Source organism: Lathamus discolor, chromosome 7 (genome assembly GCF_037157495.1).
Source record: "Lathamus discolor isolate bLatDis1 chromosome 7, bLatDis1.hap1, whole genome shotgun sequence".
Classification (NCBI taxonomy): domain Eukaryota; kingdom Metazoa; phylum Chordata; class Aves; order Psittaciformes; family Psittacidae; genus Lathamus; species Lathamus discolor.
Window position 1 is genome coordinate 21,091,475 of NC_088890.1, and position 18,841 is coordinate 21,110,315.

General features: G+C 45.9%; 1 long non-coding RNA gene across 3 annotated transcripts in view; it reads left to right on the forward strand.

The window, feature by feature from the left end:
- The window catches only part of LOC136018505 (uncharacterized), a 68,700-nt gene that overhangs the window by 39,500 nt on the left and 10,359 nt on the right, over nucleotides 1-18,841 (forward strand). For 2 of the 3 annotated variants that reach the window (XR_010614450.1, XR_010614451.1), the window contains exons 2-4: nucleotides 11,262-11,378; nucleotides 11,798-13,046; nucleotides 17,703-17,866. This is a non-coding gene — a long non-coding RNA (uncharacterized LOC136018505). The remainder of the gene's footprint in view (nucleotides 1-11,261; nucleotides 11,379-11,797; nucleotides 13,047-17,702; nucleotides 17,867-18,841) is intronic. The other variant, XR_010614452.1, reaches the window with a different exon arrangement.

Consider the following 18,841-nt stretch of genomic DNA (forward strand, 5'->3'; position numbering starts at 1 on the left):
CAGTGATGCAACTTTTCCATAGAGTTGCTCTCCTCATCAAGATTTTCCCTGAAATGACCCAGCTCTTTAGCTTTCTCTTCCTGCTGCTGGCGAGCAGCCTTATACACCTACTTGAAAGTGCTTCAGACCATGGCTTGATGGGGAGCCAAGGATTCTCACAATGTCCCACTGGCAATTTACCCACTGACTTCCTCCTCTTAAAAACACTAGTGTTGATTTGTGAGGTTCTGACCTGCTCTTTGGTTTTTCTGTTTCCTAGCATTCAGGACACACACAGATTATATCAGAGAGCGTGAGCTGGTGCAGCAGCTGCCAGAGAGCTCAGAAGTATTAAGCCTGTCTCAGAAAGCTCTCGACTTGGTCCACAGGGCTTGGAGAAGGCCCTCAAGGCAGAAAGTCCAGGGAATGCTGAGAGTGGGCTGGTCTCTGCAGAGCTGGAAGCAGCTATGGACTATCTACCACCAAGGAACCTCAGGTTAGCACAACCCAAGGTGTAATGAGCATCCTAAAGCAGGTGTGACCACCAGGACAGAACGTGTGGCACCACCGCGGGCTCTATCAGCAGGGCTCTTCCTGCCTGGGAAGGAGCCTCTGTGGGGAAGCAGGGATGGCCACAACACAAGCCCTTATAGTACTGAGGCCCAGAGTATGATTTTGGGATATACGTTACATCCTGTTTAATCAGTAACCTTGTAAAAGTGATTTTAAGTGTGGATGTGTTTATATACAGCTTTGAATGTACATGGCAGTGCATTTTCTATGCTGGGCAGGAAATGCAGCCAGATATTCTAGGAAGCCTACATGGTAGCCTTAGTTATAAAAAGAAAATAGAGTGCTGCTCAGCTGACTTACCAGTAAGGACTGAGTTATCACGAATGGTCATGATTCATTGACTTTTGCATTGCTGTCACCAAGAAATATAGAGAAGCGAGTTCTTGAGAGCAGGACACACAAGAAGCCTTAAGCTCTTAGCATGTAAATATTTGTAAAGCAGGCAGTGAGTCCTGTGCATGAGGGTAAACATGAATTCTTCTGGCTTATTCTCACATGCGAGTGTATTTTATTCAAACCCTAAGCTGTCTGCCGTGTAGCTGCCACTAATAAACAGTTTCTTTACAAGCAATCTCTAAAGAAAGATTGCTTCCTGGCATGTTGCTTTCAGGCACGTTGCTCTTCGCTGGCTTAGTCTTTCTTTCTTGGACATGGTAAAAACTGTTCATCTGGGAATCTGCATTGTGGAGAAGGCAGGTTTTCAAACCAGTGATGTGAAGAGAATCGTGGAAGGCGTAGATAATGTAAGTTCAAATCCAAAGGTTTTTATTCAGTCCATCAACCTTAATTATGATTTTGAGAGGGGATGAGCATATCCATGCAGTCTAACTTGCAGTACATAAACTTGGGGTCTCTATGGAAAGAAGTGACTCTCATTCCTTAGAGTTACTTCCTCAAGCCTTGTCTCTCTCTTTGAGTACAGAGTGTGCCAGGATTAGCAGAGCCAAACCATTTTACATTAATTCCTTCAATGTGAGGGTTTTGCTTTAGACTGAGAAGGATGTGATCTGCTCTCGCTCTTGTTTCACTGGGAGTGAGAAATTACACGTCTGTCAACTGTTAACCAGATTCACATCTCTGAGCTGGGGTGCTCATGGTTTTCATTGACACATCTTTTAGATACAGCTCCAAATCGTAAGTGGCAATGTGTCCATTGTTCATGCCATGAGCCAAAAAGTCTACGTATCTTCTTCCATGAGTGTTTCCTTCATATAGGGAAATAGGTATACCCCTATTTCTTATGTATTGTGATGTGAACCTATCAATAGACTCAACATTCATTTATAACTTACATACACTTTACACTTCCTTTGTCCTCATTGTTCGTGTGCAAGGAAATTACCTGAATTAGCTGGAACGGGTTTGGTGTTGATGAAAAGACATTATATATATAAAGAATATTTTCAAGGAGCTCAGTTCCCTACAGGTACCATTCTGGTACTGACTTGGACTTGCTGCTTGAATGTCCGTACAGTGTTTTCACTGTTTTCACTTGGTTCCTTTCTCACTGTTTTCAGGGATGATTTTACAGTTGCTTATTCAGATCAGAAACCCAAGCCTGAAGGAGGCAAGCACAGGTATACAGACTTGGGCAGGACAGGCAAGCAGACACCTGGATGTCTGTAACAAATAAGAATCCTTATTATTAATACATCTAATACATTCTTAATATATCACTACTAAAATAATCAAATATCTGATTCCAAATTAATTAATTTTTAGATAATACAATTTATTACAGTGCTTAAAGATTCTTTTGTTCCAGAATCAAAGTAGGCTGCCCTATGTGCTCTCCTTTTACATCACTCTTATTTTCTGATAGACTTCACTGAATTCTACCTATTGGCTAAAATATGCCTTATGCCCTCATTCTTGTGGATTAATACTCAACAAAATCAAAAGCAAAATAACTTTAACAGAATCCTGGATTTCTTAGAGGAATGACTCTTCTGGCCACTTCGATATTCTGGGATGATGGAATAAGTTAATATTTTGTTTGCTTTTCGTACACGGGCTCTCAATGGCCTGGAAATCTCCCTGTAATACATACCGCTTTATAGATGGAGACACTGAAAAGCACGAACCAAGTCTGAGCAGGGGAGTGAACTCCCATATGACTATTACATCATGCAGAAGTATCAGCAGCTTCTCTCTCTCTTAGCTGAGAGCTGTCCCACCTTATTACTAAATAGCAAACTAGAGGTTTTGTACAGCTGGGACAGGGCTGAGTGTAAAATTACGGCCCAAGACAATGATGAAGTAGTATCAGTTTGGAGAAAAAGAACTCTTCCATTTTGTTTACCTCATAAAACTGATGACAGAATAATTCTGATGATTCTGATACTTCTGGGTGAGCCAGGGTGTCACGAGTTCATTCGTGAGTGCAGCAGTATTGTTGGGCTTCAGAAACGACCCCAGTTCAGTATCTCGGTAGAGGCACAGCCAGGGAGAGGATGCCAGAGTCCTCCAGGTCAACAGTTACAACCAAGTTAGTTACAATAAGGACTCGTGGAAGAGAATTCTGGGTTACAGTCTCAGACCTCCACCATCATGTAACCATGGATGAATTCTATGTGATGCCATTAATAACATAATCAAATAATATACTATCAGATGTTATCTTATCAACACGGTCAATATACTAGCCCAACTGCATGGAGCAGCAGTAAAGATATATAGATGATTTGAGAATTGTGTACTTGCTGTGTATGTATGGCAGATGTAAAGTATTACCAGAATAGGTCCTTTTAAGTAAGCAGAAGTTTCATTAAAGACAATGAAGGAGTGGCATACATACTCAGATCAGGCCAGGGGTTCAACTGATTTGTTGGAAAACAGTCTTTACACTTTCATTGCTGTTCATTCTTGCTTGTCCTCTGCAATAGATATACACTGGGAAAGCAACCATAAAGCATATTTACCTTCATGGTCCAGGTCAGGAGCCAGGATGAGAACAAAGACACTCCTTGGTGCTGATAAGGACTGCTTTGTGGTTGAAACTGGATCCTTGCTGTGCAGTGCCTTGTTTTATGTGGTGGGGCGGGAGGAGTCCCTGGCCTCCATTCTCCTCTTATCAGCTGGGAGCAACTGCTTGAGCCTGCTCGTGGAGACTGACTCCTGATGGGACTCCCTCTGGCTTTAGCCAGAAGGCTAAAAAGGCTTCTTGAGGAAGTTTACGTTGTGAGGGAGTTTGGAGGCAGTGTCCTGATTTTAGGAAGAATGAAAACTAATACAAATCAAGTCAATAAAATTAGCTTTTTATTTCTTTAGATATATATTTATATAGTTGTGTGTGTGTGTGTGCGTATGTCCTATGTTATTTGCAAACCAAACAGGTTTGCAAAGGTATTATTGAGTGAAACTCAGCAGACTATGAGCTCTATTAATCAGTCCAGCTTCCGTCTCTGGGAAGAACTTGAAATTATGGAGACTCCAGCGCAAATTCAAACAGCAGTTACAGTTCAGATCTAATCATTCAGCTACCTAGTAACAATAAGAACTTTATTTTTTGGAATCATATGTTACTTGGTTTATATATATATATATATAGGAATCATATATTACATATATCACTAACTATACAACCATAGACCCTCATTTGCACAACAGGACAGTCAGGGCCACCACCAGTACCCTAGCATGGGGCTCCTTGCACAGATCCATTTGCTTCATCACAGAGAATCTGATCCAAAGCCACAGAGCCTTCATTTTTCTCGCGTGACTTTCCTGAGGCTCTGTGTGTTGGCCAGTACTTTCCTTACAGACACCCGAAGGGGGGAAGTGAAGCCTTTTGGTGATTAAAAGCTGTGGGACAGGTTAAGTTGTACAACTGCTGCAAGGCAGGCTACAGGTGAGAAAAGGAGCCCTCTGCAGCTTTTGAGGTCAGATGGTCAGAGCCTGCACTGGTTTTGGTCATTCCCTGCTATTTCCCGTACAAAAAGTTGAAAATCCTGGAAAACAGTGGAAGCAATACTAGTTAGAGTGAGCTTTCCTCTGCTCATTTCTGATGTTCAGGTTATTTCATGCTAGTGACAGCTTGGTATTTCTACCAGTGACGGTAATTGTAAGACATGCTCCTGGTCTAATGCGACACTTTGAACCTCTCCACAGGATTTCAGTGCAGTCACCTCAGACCGTTCCTGAGGTTCTTGTACACAGGACACAGCTGCTGAGTGTTCAGCCGTATGGAAAGCACCACTCAGCTGAGTTTCCATCCCGGGCAGGGTTAAATGGGTTTCACTTACACATCTTCAACTGCTGTCTATGAAGCATGAGTCAGGAGGAACCCTGCTTGCCTTCAGTCTCTCTGGGGAGCAGGCAGACTTGGCAGCTCAAGGAAAAGCTTGTTTAAGGAATGAACAAAAGACAGGCAGATGGAAGCAGTCCTCCCACATTGTCACTCCTAAAGTCACTTTTAAGATTAGAAATGCACTTTAGCAGAGCCTGTCACCTGCCCTCCCGTCTGTTTACTGTACACATTACAAAGTACAGTTATTATTGCTTGCTCTTTCTCAGACCTGGGTGTACCTTTTCAAAAGACCTTATGGAAAATGCCTAATGTAAACCAAGCTCCCTCCTCTGAAAGCCTGTCAGCTTTCTATCTATTGTTCAGCAGAGCAGTGGTTATCTGACACTGCATACCAGGGAGGTGAAGTGAATGTCAGCTCCTTTAAAGGCACAGCTACCTGGAGCATTGAAGATTGAGTCTGCCCTTCATATGTGGTTACATGAGGTCTTTTTCAAAGTCATTACCAGTGACTCATTATATTGCCTAAACGGTTTTGGCTATTTCACACTGGGTCTAAATTCCACATAACACCTACCCCTGAGGCTTTTTATATAAAGGTAACTGGGCTCTTGCATGTATGATAAAACATGCTGGTCTGCTTTGCATATTTGTCTGCTTTTCAGCCAGTCTGCCTCACAAGGCCAAAGGCATGCTCCTGACTCAGGCCCAGCATCTCTTACACTTTGCAGGAGTTCTGTCTTTAGCCGAGTACCCAGAAGGGACTCAAGGCAACCCAGTGGCAAAAGAGGCTCTGCGAGGTACTGAGGGCAACTACCAAGCCAGAAGTGAAATTTTGACTTCAGGCCAGTATTAAATCAGAAAACTCTTTAACTTAGAGGTGTTCCTGCATCTCTGGAGCTTCCATGTTTCATGGCCTATTTTATGGTATACACAAAGAGCAAATAACAGTAACAGCTGAGGTTTACCTTGCAAAGGGAAGTGCACAGCCAGAGCCAAGCTAGCATGAGAGCAACCTGACCTTTAGAAATGCAGTTTTTACATGCTCGGTCAGTTTGGTTTAGGGGTCATTCATCTTCCTCGCGGACCTTCTTCTTCACAGCCGTAGAGACCCTCAGATGGAAGAGCTTTTGCACCATCTTGAGGAAGGAGCTCCTTGGTTTGTGTCTCCACGTTCTGTGTGCAGGAGAGCTGACTGTGTGAAATCTGATTGCCTGTGCTTTGTGGCACCAGCCCCAGTAATGCTACCAGAATCCCTGAGAAAATGCCTCCAAAGCACCCTGAACCAGTCCAGCCGCATCCAGTCCCAGGGAGCCGGTCCTCCTCGGCCGAACACACTTCTGGAGAGATGGCTGAGGTCCATTAGGAACTTTTAGTAACCAGAGGGCAACATTTTTATCAGAGCATTACAGTCTGTTTCCTTCCTGCTCCCACTTTTGAATAACTTGCAGCTGAAAACTCGTTTCACTCGGTCTTTCAAACATGAAAGTTGGCCTTTGATCTAGAACTAAGCATGGAGAGCTCTGACCCAAGAGGAATGTACTCATGAAAGCCAGAAACAATAGAAGCAAGGGTGTTAAACTGACTACCAACACCGTGGTTTTAAACTACCGCCTGAGTTTGCTAAGGTTGTGCATAAAGCTTCAACTTACGGATAAATATCAAATCTTTTCTTTATTGGAGCTGCTTCTTCTGTGCAGCTCTTCCCAAAATCAAGAGGTAGGTATTCTCATAGTTTTAATTTACTAACAGCTTTTGAGCCCCTCTGCTCCCCTTGCCAATGGGAATTCTGTAGCTGGTTAAGAAGTGTCCTAGGACACAGGCAGCTAAAGAATGAAACTGCTTCAGCCCCTGCATTGCCTCAGTCACCTTTGAACTCATTCCCAGAAGGCAGGGGTTCCTATATGGAGGGAGGTGCTGAAAAGCTTCGAGGGAACAGTCTGTACAAATGCTCCGATCATTCCTACCTCACTGAACTCCACTGAGGATTCAGTGGTGCGGATGTACACATGCATTGTGCTCAACTGCTGTTTCATCCTAGAGCCCCAGTCAAGTTAATTTACTACTGGGTTTCCTTCTAGCATTGAGAGGAAACCAGGGGACATGTTCAGCCTTGAGAGATGGACATGAACTGTACCCAGTTTCTTCTAATGCTGCTCTAGTAGATCTTATATCTTCAGATGCCCGAAGGCAGGCGATCTGTACTTTTGGTGTCAGTCCATAGCAACACAACTGTGGCAGGCTGCAGCACAGCCCACTATTATTTCATGCATTTCCAGCTGAGAAAAGAAATGAAAGAGCAATCACAGTGATCTTGAGACAGCCACACAGGGCCCAGGGCTATGCAGTGCAGACTTGAGCCAGTCTGCACCAGCTGGCCAAGGAACTTGGATTCTTTTCCCCGTATGGTACATGAAGGCAGGATCTCCACCAGCTGGAAGCAGTCTGGCACAGTGTGTCACAGCCATTCCTGTCTTCCTGCTGGGAATGTGGAACAGCACAGTACCCAGTACAGTCCTCCGAGGAATGAGGTTCAGAGCGGTTTTGTGCTGCTCGGTTTTACAGTCTCATGTGAAACTGATGTCTTGGTGTTAGTCTGGGGGGGGTTTGGTCTAATGGGGTTTATGTCCTTCACCCATGCTGAAAGCACAGAGAGCCAGCAAAATCAGAAACAGATTCCCTGGAGCAGCAGGCTCCCTGAAGCTGCAGTCTCCATTCTCCAAATCATGTCTGCTGCCCCCCTTATTCCTAATAGTTATGTAGGACATCCTGAACAGTGACCAAGTGTAGGGCAGTGCTGCACAGAAGGAGATAAAATCAAGCTGTCTGACTTGTACAGTTGTACTGGTTTAGCCTTAGAGTTTCAGTGGGAATCATTTTTGGCTGAGTTTTTGGTTTTCTCTCTGGTCTTGAGAGAGCTTCCAGTTCCCTGGCTGTGAAGCCTGAACTGTGGCCAAACTCAGAGCCCCAGATATCCAGCTTCTGAAGCTTTCACGTTGAAGACCCATTCTCTGTGCGCATCACTGTGACAAAGCAACACTGAAAGGAGGAGACGATTGCTTGTGGTGAGGCCAGAACACCAAGGAAAGAAGCCCATCCTGCTTAGCTCAGCTGTGCCCTTCCAAACCACCACCAAGTGACTCTGGGCACATGATGGCAGCTCTGCTGAACATTCTTTCCCTAAGGAAGCAGGATGAGTGACGTGAGCCCACAAACACAGCACATGGGGCGTCAGAACACTGCACAGCCAGATGTGGCTCATGGGCTACCCCAAGGAAACAGGAGCCGCTCTGAAACAGGTAGTGGGGCATACACTCAGTGACAGCAATGCTCTCTTCAGCTTCATTCTCACCCTGCCTGTTAGCTTTAATAAAGCAATCAAATGTCTTAACAGGTGAATTATGCATCTGGGGACACTGGCCTACTTGCATTTGCATAGAATTGGGGGTAACAGCTTTGTATTATTCTTTGTCGTTTAGTAAAGGTTTGAAGCCCACCTACGGTAAAGCACTTAACAGTGACTGGGTGTTTTCAATACGCAGAATCAGCATTAGATATCAGAAACAGTAACTGAAAAAAGACCTTCCACTCCCAAGGATCCAATAGGGATAAACTTGGAATCTTTTTAGAGAGTCATTGCTGAGACAGAGAAGCACACATCTGTGTAAGTGCAGGTGACTTCAGTGAGGCTGTACAGCTAACAATAGATTCTGCTAGTTGCAAAGCTGTAATACACTTGAAGTACAAATGTTCCTACTTTCTTGTCCAACTGAAGATGCTGTGCTGATGCACCAGCACCACCCAGTAACACGCCAATTCCTTCCAAGATTATTTTTATAGATGTTCCTCTGGTGAACAGTCTCTTCAAGTGTTTTGGCCTTGGGAAGTCTGAACAGGCTTTGTGTTGAAGACAGAACAAGGCAGCCTGCGGTCTTGCATCATCTTCTCATTGTTGCCATATTCTCTTTCCTGTGCACATCAGTAGTGATTTCAAATACTAGTTCAAGTGTCCCAGCTCGCATGGGGAAAGCTGCATTGCACATCCACACTTGGAGGAGTTGGACTGGACACTGATCCCTTAAGGCAGGCTGCTACAGTAAGAGTGTGATCTGATGAACCCAGTCCCAGCGCCTCAGATCTGGGATGCAGCAGAGGCTGATGACTGAATGGGGACTGCATGCTGTCCTGAGCACATGCTGGATCATTTTGGAGACTCTATTTGTTGTCTGACTTAAAGCACACATTCTGCACGGACTTGCCTTTTTTCCAGTGGTGTAGTTACAGACCTGAGCTCAACAAGAGGACCAGTGAGGGTAAATCCTGCTCTCTGTCCTCATTACTCAAAGCAAGCGGTGACTTCCCACATATTCTTACATCAAACAGTTGGAATGCCAAGAGCCTTGTTTGGTGCCATAGGCCAGCAATGTGATTTTGGTTGTCAGGAGCCCCTAAACAACACACTGACATTCTTGTGTTGATCCAAGGTTTCTAGCTCACTTTTTGATTACAAACTGGACTGGAAAGAATTCACAATAATTTCCCTGCTGCCCTGCAGCAAATTCTCCTACAAAATACCTGCAGGTAGCTAGAAACAAATACCTCCCAAGGTACAGGAGCACGGGGAGAACCTCTTCTGCAGCTAGCAAACAAGTGGGAACAAATACCTCTGCTGGTGGCTGTATGTAGTTAGCAATGGTTATGGCAGTGTCGGGTGAAGGAAAGGGGTTAGCTGACTATCTGAAGCCACCCTTTGAGATTATTCAACTCCTGGATCACAAAGGGTAAGTCTTTCTCAGAACATTTCAAAGCCACAGAAAAAGCAAACTAATACTGCAGTTCCAGTGCTGCGTTCACTGGCAGCATGGGAGTGCTGGAGCTGGCATGTCACGGCGCTAGACTAAAAAATTCCAGCTACAAGGATATAAAGAACATGTGAAAGCTTCTGCAGCCAAGTGCTTGCAATCCATAAACCACAAACTGTATCTGGGCTTGTGCGGCTGAGAAGCACTGTGATTCATTAGTGAGTGCAGCGGCACATGTACATAGAGCGCTCTCTGTTCAGAGATGGGTTTGGAGCCTGTGTAACTGCATCACGCATGAGCCATTGCCATGGTGCAACTGGCTGAGCTGTTCTGAGGGAAACAGATGCTGTTCAAGGACATCGTCATAGGTGTGGTATTGAACTGCAGAGTCCACGACCCAAAGGATTGTATACCCGTAACAAACTGTGAGATGAGGCCTGGGAAGCAAGCACAAAGATTTAGACCTTTACACCTACACCTCAGCCGGTGTAAGGAGCTGACAGGGAAAAAGTCACTATGAAAAACGTGGGAAATGGAGCTGCATTTCACATCTTGCTTCTCAGCTGCAGGGACTCGAGCCTGACAAAGTGCCGGATGGCTCCAGACAAAACAAACAGACAAAACAAATACCTGGGCAGAACAGAAGTACTGCCAGTAAGCAGTTACCATCGAACTCTAAATCAGAGTTTCACTTCTTGGAAGTCATCTGCGAGCTGTCCCCTGAACAGAAGGTTACAGTATGGTTCTAGCACTGACAACCAAAGGAGGTGATCCTGCCCCTCTACTCTGCTCTTGTGAGACCTCACCTGGAGCATTGTGTGCAGTTCTGGTGTCCTCAACATAAAAAGGACATGGAACTGCTGGAACAAGTCCAGAGGAGGCCACGAGGATGATCAGGGACTGGAGCACCTCCCGTATGAAGACAGGCTGAGGAAGTTGGGGCTGTTCAGCCTGGAGAAGAGAAGGCTGCGTGGAGACCTCAGAGCAGCCTTCCAGTACCTGAAGGGGGCCTATAGGGATGCTGGGGAGGGACTCTTCATCAGGGACTGCAGTGACAGGACAATGGGTAACGGGTTCAAACTGAAACAGGGGAAGTTCAGATTGGATCTAAGAAGGAAATTCTTTCCTGTGAGGGTGCTGAGGCACTGGAATCGGTTGTCCAGGGAGGTTGTGAGTGCTCCATCCCTGGCAGTGTTCAGGGCCAGGTTAGATGAAGCCTTGTGTGGGATGGTTTAGTGTGAGGTGTCCCTGCCCATGGCAGGAGGGTTGGAACTGGGTGATCTTGAGGTCCTTTCCAACCCGAACTATTCTATGATTCTATGATTCTAATCTGCTGTGAGCTAGCTCTGCTGGGATTATTTCGTTTACAATGACTGAGTCCATCTATAGCATTGTCCAAACGAGGACACAGAACTAGAACGAAATTCTTTGGACCTCAGGTCCAGTCCTCCTATCATAAAAAAGATTGCTCATTATCACTTAGGTGATGACCTACCACCTCAGATCCAGTCTGGTTTGAACCCTCCCTGACTCTGTAGGGCAGCCTGAAGGATAACCTAGGACTAGCTGCATGAACAAGGCTATCACCACTTTCACTGTGATTGTTCATGAATATCACCCAGTTGAGAATATAAAATTTGACTTATTCTTTTGCTTTTTAGGCTGTCCCCTTTAATATTCAGATGCTCATTCAGCTGGTGTTGTGTAAAACAGAAGATAGCAAACATGCAGAGTACGACCAAGTTGTAGAGACTTGACTCTGAGTTGCACAAGTAGTGGTAAGTAGTTGAAACCAAAATTTGAACATATTTTTGTGATGGAAGCCCATGAAGTATATGCTGATGGAACAATTCTAATGCCCAAATCTCTCAGTTTCATCATTCTGTCATTTGGTGTGTTCCCATGAGTCACACAGCACAATCAGAATTATAATGAATTTGAAAAGCCAGCAATCATGAGCACTTGGTATTTATAGAATGGAGAAGTGATTACTAGTACTTTCAATGTAGCAATTTCAGCTTGCTGGAACTTTTCCATCCAGGACAGTTTTCCATCAGAAAACACTGATTCAGTGGAAACTTATTGGGCTATTTCTGGTCGACCCTTAATCTCAGCATCTCTCTTCATGCTGATGTTGAAACGTATCCCACTTAACTGATACTGTGGGTGACTTCTTCCTGCTCGTTTTCTCCTTCAGCTCAGACCCAGGAAACTGCAGGTCCTTCTCTGGCACTCCAGTGCTGTGCTGGAAACATGCAGGAACAACTTGCTTTTGTAACAGTAGTTCCAAGTACTGAAGTTCTGCTTTTACTCCAAGGAAGCTCACAGATATGAACACGTGGTCGCTGCTGCTGCATCCCTTCTCAGTTTTCTCCATTTACTGTCAGCTGACATGACCCATGGTGCATAAATTGGATTATCACCACTTACATCACTATAATATCCCCTCCCACCATTGAGAGGCTCCTCTGCATTCTGGGAATGCCATTATCCATCCTTCCACTTCCAGGGCAACCTCTGTCTGTATTTTGAGTTGCAAAGAGCAACTCCTAAACACGATGAATACTGCTGACTTCTTGTGAATCTGAGCAAGGTCACATCACTCTTCAGACTCCGCTGGCTTCTGTGTCTGCTTAATATTGTAGACAAAACTTCCCTTTTTACTTGTAAAATTACTCATCCTTAATCTTGCTTCTGATTGTCTCAGGCTTTACTTTGTCCTGCTGCTTACTTCTGCTGCAGTGCTAGTTGCTTTTGTCTCTTTATAATCACATCGTATTGGATGCAATAGCTGCCTCCTGTGCAGCCTCCCTGGGCCTCATTAACTCATGCTGAAGTTTCATATTTCAGATGCCAGTTTTAGGCTTTGGTCATAATCTTCAAAGTAGTTAATGGATCAAGCCTTAGCTACATTAAAGGCTGAATTTTGATCTGTGAACCGTCATGACAGCTGCATTTCCTTGGGGCAATGTAGATTACAAAGCCTAGAAGGAAGTGTGTGGAAGGGAGGAACAAGGCAATCTTCACCGAGAGCAGCAAGCGATGGAAAAAATACTCAGAAGATACTGTACAGACCCAGACCTTTCACAACCGAATCACTCCAAACACTGATTTCCCCTCTGTCCTAGCACGCAAACCAACCAGCAACACCTCAGCACCGTCAGCAAAACCAATGCCGAGTAATTTTGTTTTCTGGAGAGCTACCAGAAAATCTGCTCGAAACTGTGCATTAAATGCAAAGTTCTCAAGGAGCCAAGTGCTGGAACATCTCTTCTGCCTTGTCTTCAGTTCTGTTGCTGCCTTCACGGAATGCCGCTGTGCTGAGATTGTTCAGATGAAGCAGAATGAACAACAATACTCAAACAGAAACAACCACAGATGAGCGGTATCTTCTTCAAGAGGGACTTTCTGTGAAGCTAAATACAATACAGAGTTTACTTTCGAAGGTAAGCCAGACCTTTTCATTCCTATTCTAAGCTAAATTAGTGTAGTTCAGGCTTAGTGTTCATCCAAACACAGAAGTCCCACGGGTTAATCTTCCATGGAGGCTTCAACCAACTCAGTTAAACTGGTATAAACACTTCTGTGAAGGCTCTCGGTTTAGTTTATGTCCATTTGGAATCTGTTTATGGCAACCCAAAATGAGCTATTCTTATACTTGACGACAAATGTCAGCCAGCCTCTTGCACCCATTTTGACTGAACTGGTTTTAAATAGAATCTCAATGTAAACTCGGGTAACCTTGCTGTACGCTGGGACCTTGCCCGGCGAAGGGGCTGCTGCAGCGTAGTGCATGTCGCGTCCTCCCTCTTGTGGCTGACGGGGAGCTTCGCAGCGGTGGCGACGCGCATGGAAGCCCTGGAAAGGGTTAGGCTGCCCTCGGTCGTGACCTGGCAACGAGGTCAGAAACTGGCTGTTACGTTGGTATTCAAAGATACATGAACACGGCTTTATCAAAGAAAATAACAAAATACGTGGAGGTTTTCATCTGAAAACCAGAATTGATTATTATTTTAGAATAAAGTAACTGCTACGTTATCAATAAACATTCCTGTTAATATATTAGAATCATAGAATAGTTAGGGTTGGAAAGGACCTCAAGATCATCCAGTTCCAACCCCCCTGCCATGTACTACTGGTATAGTATCCTAATATAGTATATTAATATCAGTATACTACTACTGCTAGGATAGCTTGTGCTCTGGGAGAAAATTAAAAGCAAAAGTGGACAAGGATGGACAAGAGAAGGCTCCTTAAGGGGAGACTTCAGAGCAGCTCCAGTGCCTGAAGGGGCTGCAGGAAACCTGGAGAGGGGCTTTGGATAACGGCTTATAGGGACAGGCCAAGGGGAATGGCTTGAACCTGCCCGAGGGGAGACTGAGCTGAGCTCTTAGGCAGAAGCTCTTCCCTGTGAGGGTGCTGAGGCGCTGGCACAGGGTGCCCAGAGAAGCTGTGGCTGCCCCATCCCTGGCAGTGCTCAAGGCCAGGTTGGACACAGGGGCTTGGAGCAAGCTGCTCCAGTGGAAGGGGGCCCTGCCCGTGGCAGGGGTTGGAGCTGGAGGAGCTTTACGGTGCCAGATTGAGTCCTCTGGTGTCTTGCTCCGCCCTGCCCAGGTAAAGCTGTCTCTTACACTCAGGCACAGCGTTTGCCTATTGCACATTGTATTCATTTTAAAGCACAAGCTGAAGGCTGGCATCTCTCCATTTCTTCTCACTACAGACGCAACAATCCTATCTTGTTAGGATCCATCTTTTCTATGAGAGCACTAGGACTGAGGGATGTAATAAGGTTTACCTAGAGGCACAGAGGCTCAGCACACGGGAAGGGAAGAGGAAAGCACCGTGTAACACTTGGGCAGCAGGGAGGAAGTCCTCCTGTGCCCCTGAGTCTGGGCTTAGCATCTCAGGTCGTCCACAGAAAAGTATCTGGGGAGAAGACAAAGGTGATGGCACAGGAAGCAGTTCTCAAGGAGAGGATGGGACTAACCTATAGAACTCCCCCCTTCGGTACGCCAGTGGCACACACTAGCAAGCCATGTACCCTGCCTTACATTCAGTAGTGAGGCAGCTGGTAGCAGAGGCAGAAGCTGTGTGACCATGAGGGCACCTGGGGCAGGTGGGAGCTCCTGTGCCACACAGGAGATATCCCTTGGGAAAACATGGGACAATATGGGCATGGATGAGAGGGGCTACAGTATGAGCTATGCCAGTAGGTCAGCAGTTAGCCTTAGTTTATTCCTTGTGCTGCTAAAATCTAATGTAAATTAGAAGTGAACACGCAGTGACAGCAGCTTCTCCAGTTGCTTGGTTCTCGAAGTGCTGGCCAACAAGAGTGACCGGTATTAAGGACTTTCAAGGTCACGGATGGTCTTTCAAAGCATCACCAGATGGAGCTGAACAGTGTGCTGCACTGGCCAGGAGCAGAGCAGAGTCATCCCCCAGCAGCCCGAGCAGTCAGAGAATTCACTGTATGTACCAAGCAACTGGGCATTGCATGGGTTAATGCAAGATAATCAGCACAGCATAAAGTGCTTCTGGTTCGCAGCAGGGTTGCTGGAATAGCCGGTGCTGAAATCGTTATTACTCAAGATTTCTTCCAAGTCTATTTTCAGTTATGTTGTCCCCAGATCTGGGATGTTCTGAACTTTGGGGCATCTGCAAACTACTTCAGCCTAACAGGGCTGTGCCCATTGTCACGGCGTGCCAGCGCCAGCGTCCACATCACCCCGCAAGCTCACAGGGATGGGACAGGGCCAACAGCTCACTCCACAGGACAGGACCAGGTCTCCTGAGGATGTTGCGGACTGACTGCTGTCAGGTCCATAGGTAAGAGACAGATCCAAAGTGAAGCTGGGAGGCCAGTCTGGAGGCCAGGATCAATGGGGTGCATGGCCAAGTCCAGCTGTACTCATCAGTACCCCTGTAGCTTAGCTTGGGCCAGGGCTGGGCTCAGGTGGAGCTCCTGGGCACACATGCAGGGACCATGCGAGGCTGGTCAAGGCCAGCAAGGCCTGTTAGTGTCCTCAGGGCCCCGAGACCCAGTGTGAGGAGTGCAGGCGACTTATGGCAATGCCTTCAAAGAGAATGCATGGAGAAGAAGGAAGAACATGGGGCAGATAACTGCCTGGGACCCCAGGAGTCTGGGAAGATGAAGTGGCAAACTTCCCATAGCACGTTTTGATAGAGGCATGATCAGGAGAGATTGAGTTTGTGCTTGCTACATATGTAAGGAGTCAGTTGGGCTGCATTACACAGGGTCAGTGTTTGCCTGGTCACCCAGTGGTGATTCAGCCCTGAGGGGAGGAGAGAGGGACACTGAATTCAAACTAACCCTGGGCTCCCTTTGACACAGTTATTCCCATTGCTCGTTACATTGAAATGTAGGATGGGAAAGCACATCAAGAGAACAGCTAGGCAAAGGATGAAGCATCTCCTCATACCGAAGGCCACATAGGTCTTTGATGACCAGTAGTAACTAATTCTTGCAGTCATTCAGGAGCAAGATGGAAAAAAGTCATGTTGCTATTTAGCTTTATGCTGGAGTCGTTCATCTGGCTTCATAGCTGGGGTTCCTCCTTTCTCATCTTGGTTACTCCTCTGTGTTCAGGAGCAGTGAAGTGACAAGTGTCAGGCAAGGAAAGGTAACTGCATGGACATTCCCCTGCTGAACAGCAGTGGGGTAAGATATTCACTGACTGGACACAATGAAAACCGGTCAAAACTATTGCAAAGTTCATCGGTTTGCATGTGTTAATTCAAGCCACTGACACACGCATTTTGGACATCCTGCTCACATGGTTTGCATTAAAGCATTATGAAATCCCAAATTCTAGTGCCAGATGGTTTTGGGTTACTTTGCTTGTGTAAAGGGGTTTAATTTGGGTGCATGGAAAATGTAAAATATTCTGCTAATAGCTTTAGCAGGACTACACAGTCTGCATTTGCTTTATCCATCAACAGTGCTGTCTGCCTTCTGCACATTATATTCCAAGTCATGATACGACTTCAAAACATGAATTCATTCCTGACTTCCCAGGACAGACTATGCTCTGTGAAGTGCTTAAAGGGGTTGACATGAAAGGAAATATTCCTAAAGACCCACAATGCTGACAAACCACACGGCGAATAAAAATAGCCCTCTCTTTCCAAGTACATGCCTCCTAAGAATGCGTTGAGCCTGGTCCTGAATGCAAAGTGAGAAAGGAGAGAATGGGTAAAGGTCAAGCATACAGCTGTTGTTCCTGCCAGGAGGCATTTTGCTTGCTTTACTTGGTGAGCTGAATGAGCCTTTTAGCTCCTGCTAACAGGGATGACATATTTCAGATGATCTTTTCCTGGTGTAACAGACGAGCACCAGTATAAATATGGAGCTGAAATGAGATCTGCTGGAATTCACACATCCTGCTCTGCGTGGCATGGGCAGGGCGAAGCAGCCCTTGCACTGAGTGTCACCCCCCTGGACCACTGTCACAGCACGTACTGCGGGGCTCCTGCCCTCCCATTAGGCAAATATAGAACAACTTCCCTGAGCCAGTCACACTCCCAAGCGCGAAACGCTGGCCTGGTGAAGCCAGCAGCTTTCTAGGATCCAGAACTAAGACAAGCTGGATTGTGTTTTAGGAGAAACCTTTAAAGTTACTTGTTTAACTGGGTGTGATTTTAGTCTGTTTGAACCCGCTGTAGGTGGGGACGCCAGTGACTCGCTCGGGACAGCCTTGCTTTCAGTATCCTCTTTGCTTATTTTCAGGAGCAGCAGAAGTAAGGCCATGACACATGAACAGTGACCTTGTTCTCAGAGGCAGAAAGGGAGAGGCTGGTTTGTGCACAGGGATTCCCCTGGCTCCGCTCAACACTTCCTGCAGTTTCACTCCCACATGTTCCACAAGTATTGTTTTCCTGCAATGTAAAGAGAGGCATTAAGCAGGAAAAAACCCCCCCAAACCGGGAAATTCAGATTTCCTTTTGACAAGCACAGTATTGCCAAGGAGTCTGTGTTTGCAGCTGGACTGCAATAAACAGGCAGACAACCATTGACTTGCATTACATTTGATCAATCCCCAAGTTCTCCAGAACAATGACTTGGGACTCATTTTTCTATCAAGGTACCCTCTAAAAAGGAAGCGAAACAAAGCCAAACATAGGAGTTTTGCAAGCTGCCGTCGAGGCCTGTGAGCTCCACGGGAGGTCAATGCACACCAGGGGTCAGTTACATCAGTCTGGAGGCATCATGGCTCTGTGAGCACAGATCTCTGTTACGTGGTCGCAGGTGAGCTCCCTCAGCTGTATCGCTTACCAGTGCAACCCAGAGTAGATGCTGATGTCAGCTCAGCCTGGACTCAGACAGGTGAGGTGGGGAGGAGTAAGAATACTATTGACAAGTGTGTCAGGCACCAAGGAGGTGCTGTGATCCTGCTGAGCTCAGCATCACACCCAGCGCCCAGAAAGGCTGACTGCGATGGATTGAGGCACACCCTTGGAGCTGAGTGTGCGCCGCCCAGTTTACACAACTCCTCTCCAAGCTATGTGGTGGGGTAAAGTGCAGGGAGGGCTTCTCAGACTTAAAGAGTCAGTAGACTTTAGATATAATGGTAAGATGGAGAAGCACGTGAAGCAAATATAAAGCTTAACATTGCCTTTAGATACTGGCAATGCATCTAAATGGGATTTTTAGGAGCTGTATTAGTGGGTCACACTTGTCGGAGCTGTTTGTTATACTCTTTAAAACCTTGTTCTTCAGCCTATGCTGTATCGATGAAAGACTTTCTGTAAGGACAGAAAATTCCCTGTCTTCCTCTGTCTTCTCTCCCACTGCCTCCCCTATCTATCTCGAGGCCGTCCAAAGAGGGATAGAGCACCATGAATTACTTGCCAGTGTTTTCCTCTGCAAGACTCTGTGGTGGCTTGCTTGTGACTCTGCCAAAATCTCGCCATTTCATACATTTCAGGATGAATGTCTTCCCCACCTGGTTAGACTCATACTCAGTTTACACTGGGACAACTGAATAAAACCAAATCAATTTCCAAGGATGAGAACAAGTGGCTTAGAAGAAGTTCCTGTGACCTGTTTTCTGATAACTCCAGTGGGCTTCGGGGTTAGGACTTGCCTACAGCTATTGTCATTCCTCACTTCTGAGTGTCTCAAAGATAGAATCCTTAAAAATGAAGCATATACACTTAGTCACCCTCTGCGAAAAGTTCAGTTTACGTGCCCTGCCTGGTATCACACAAGCATGGGCAGGAT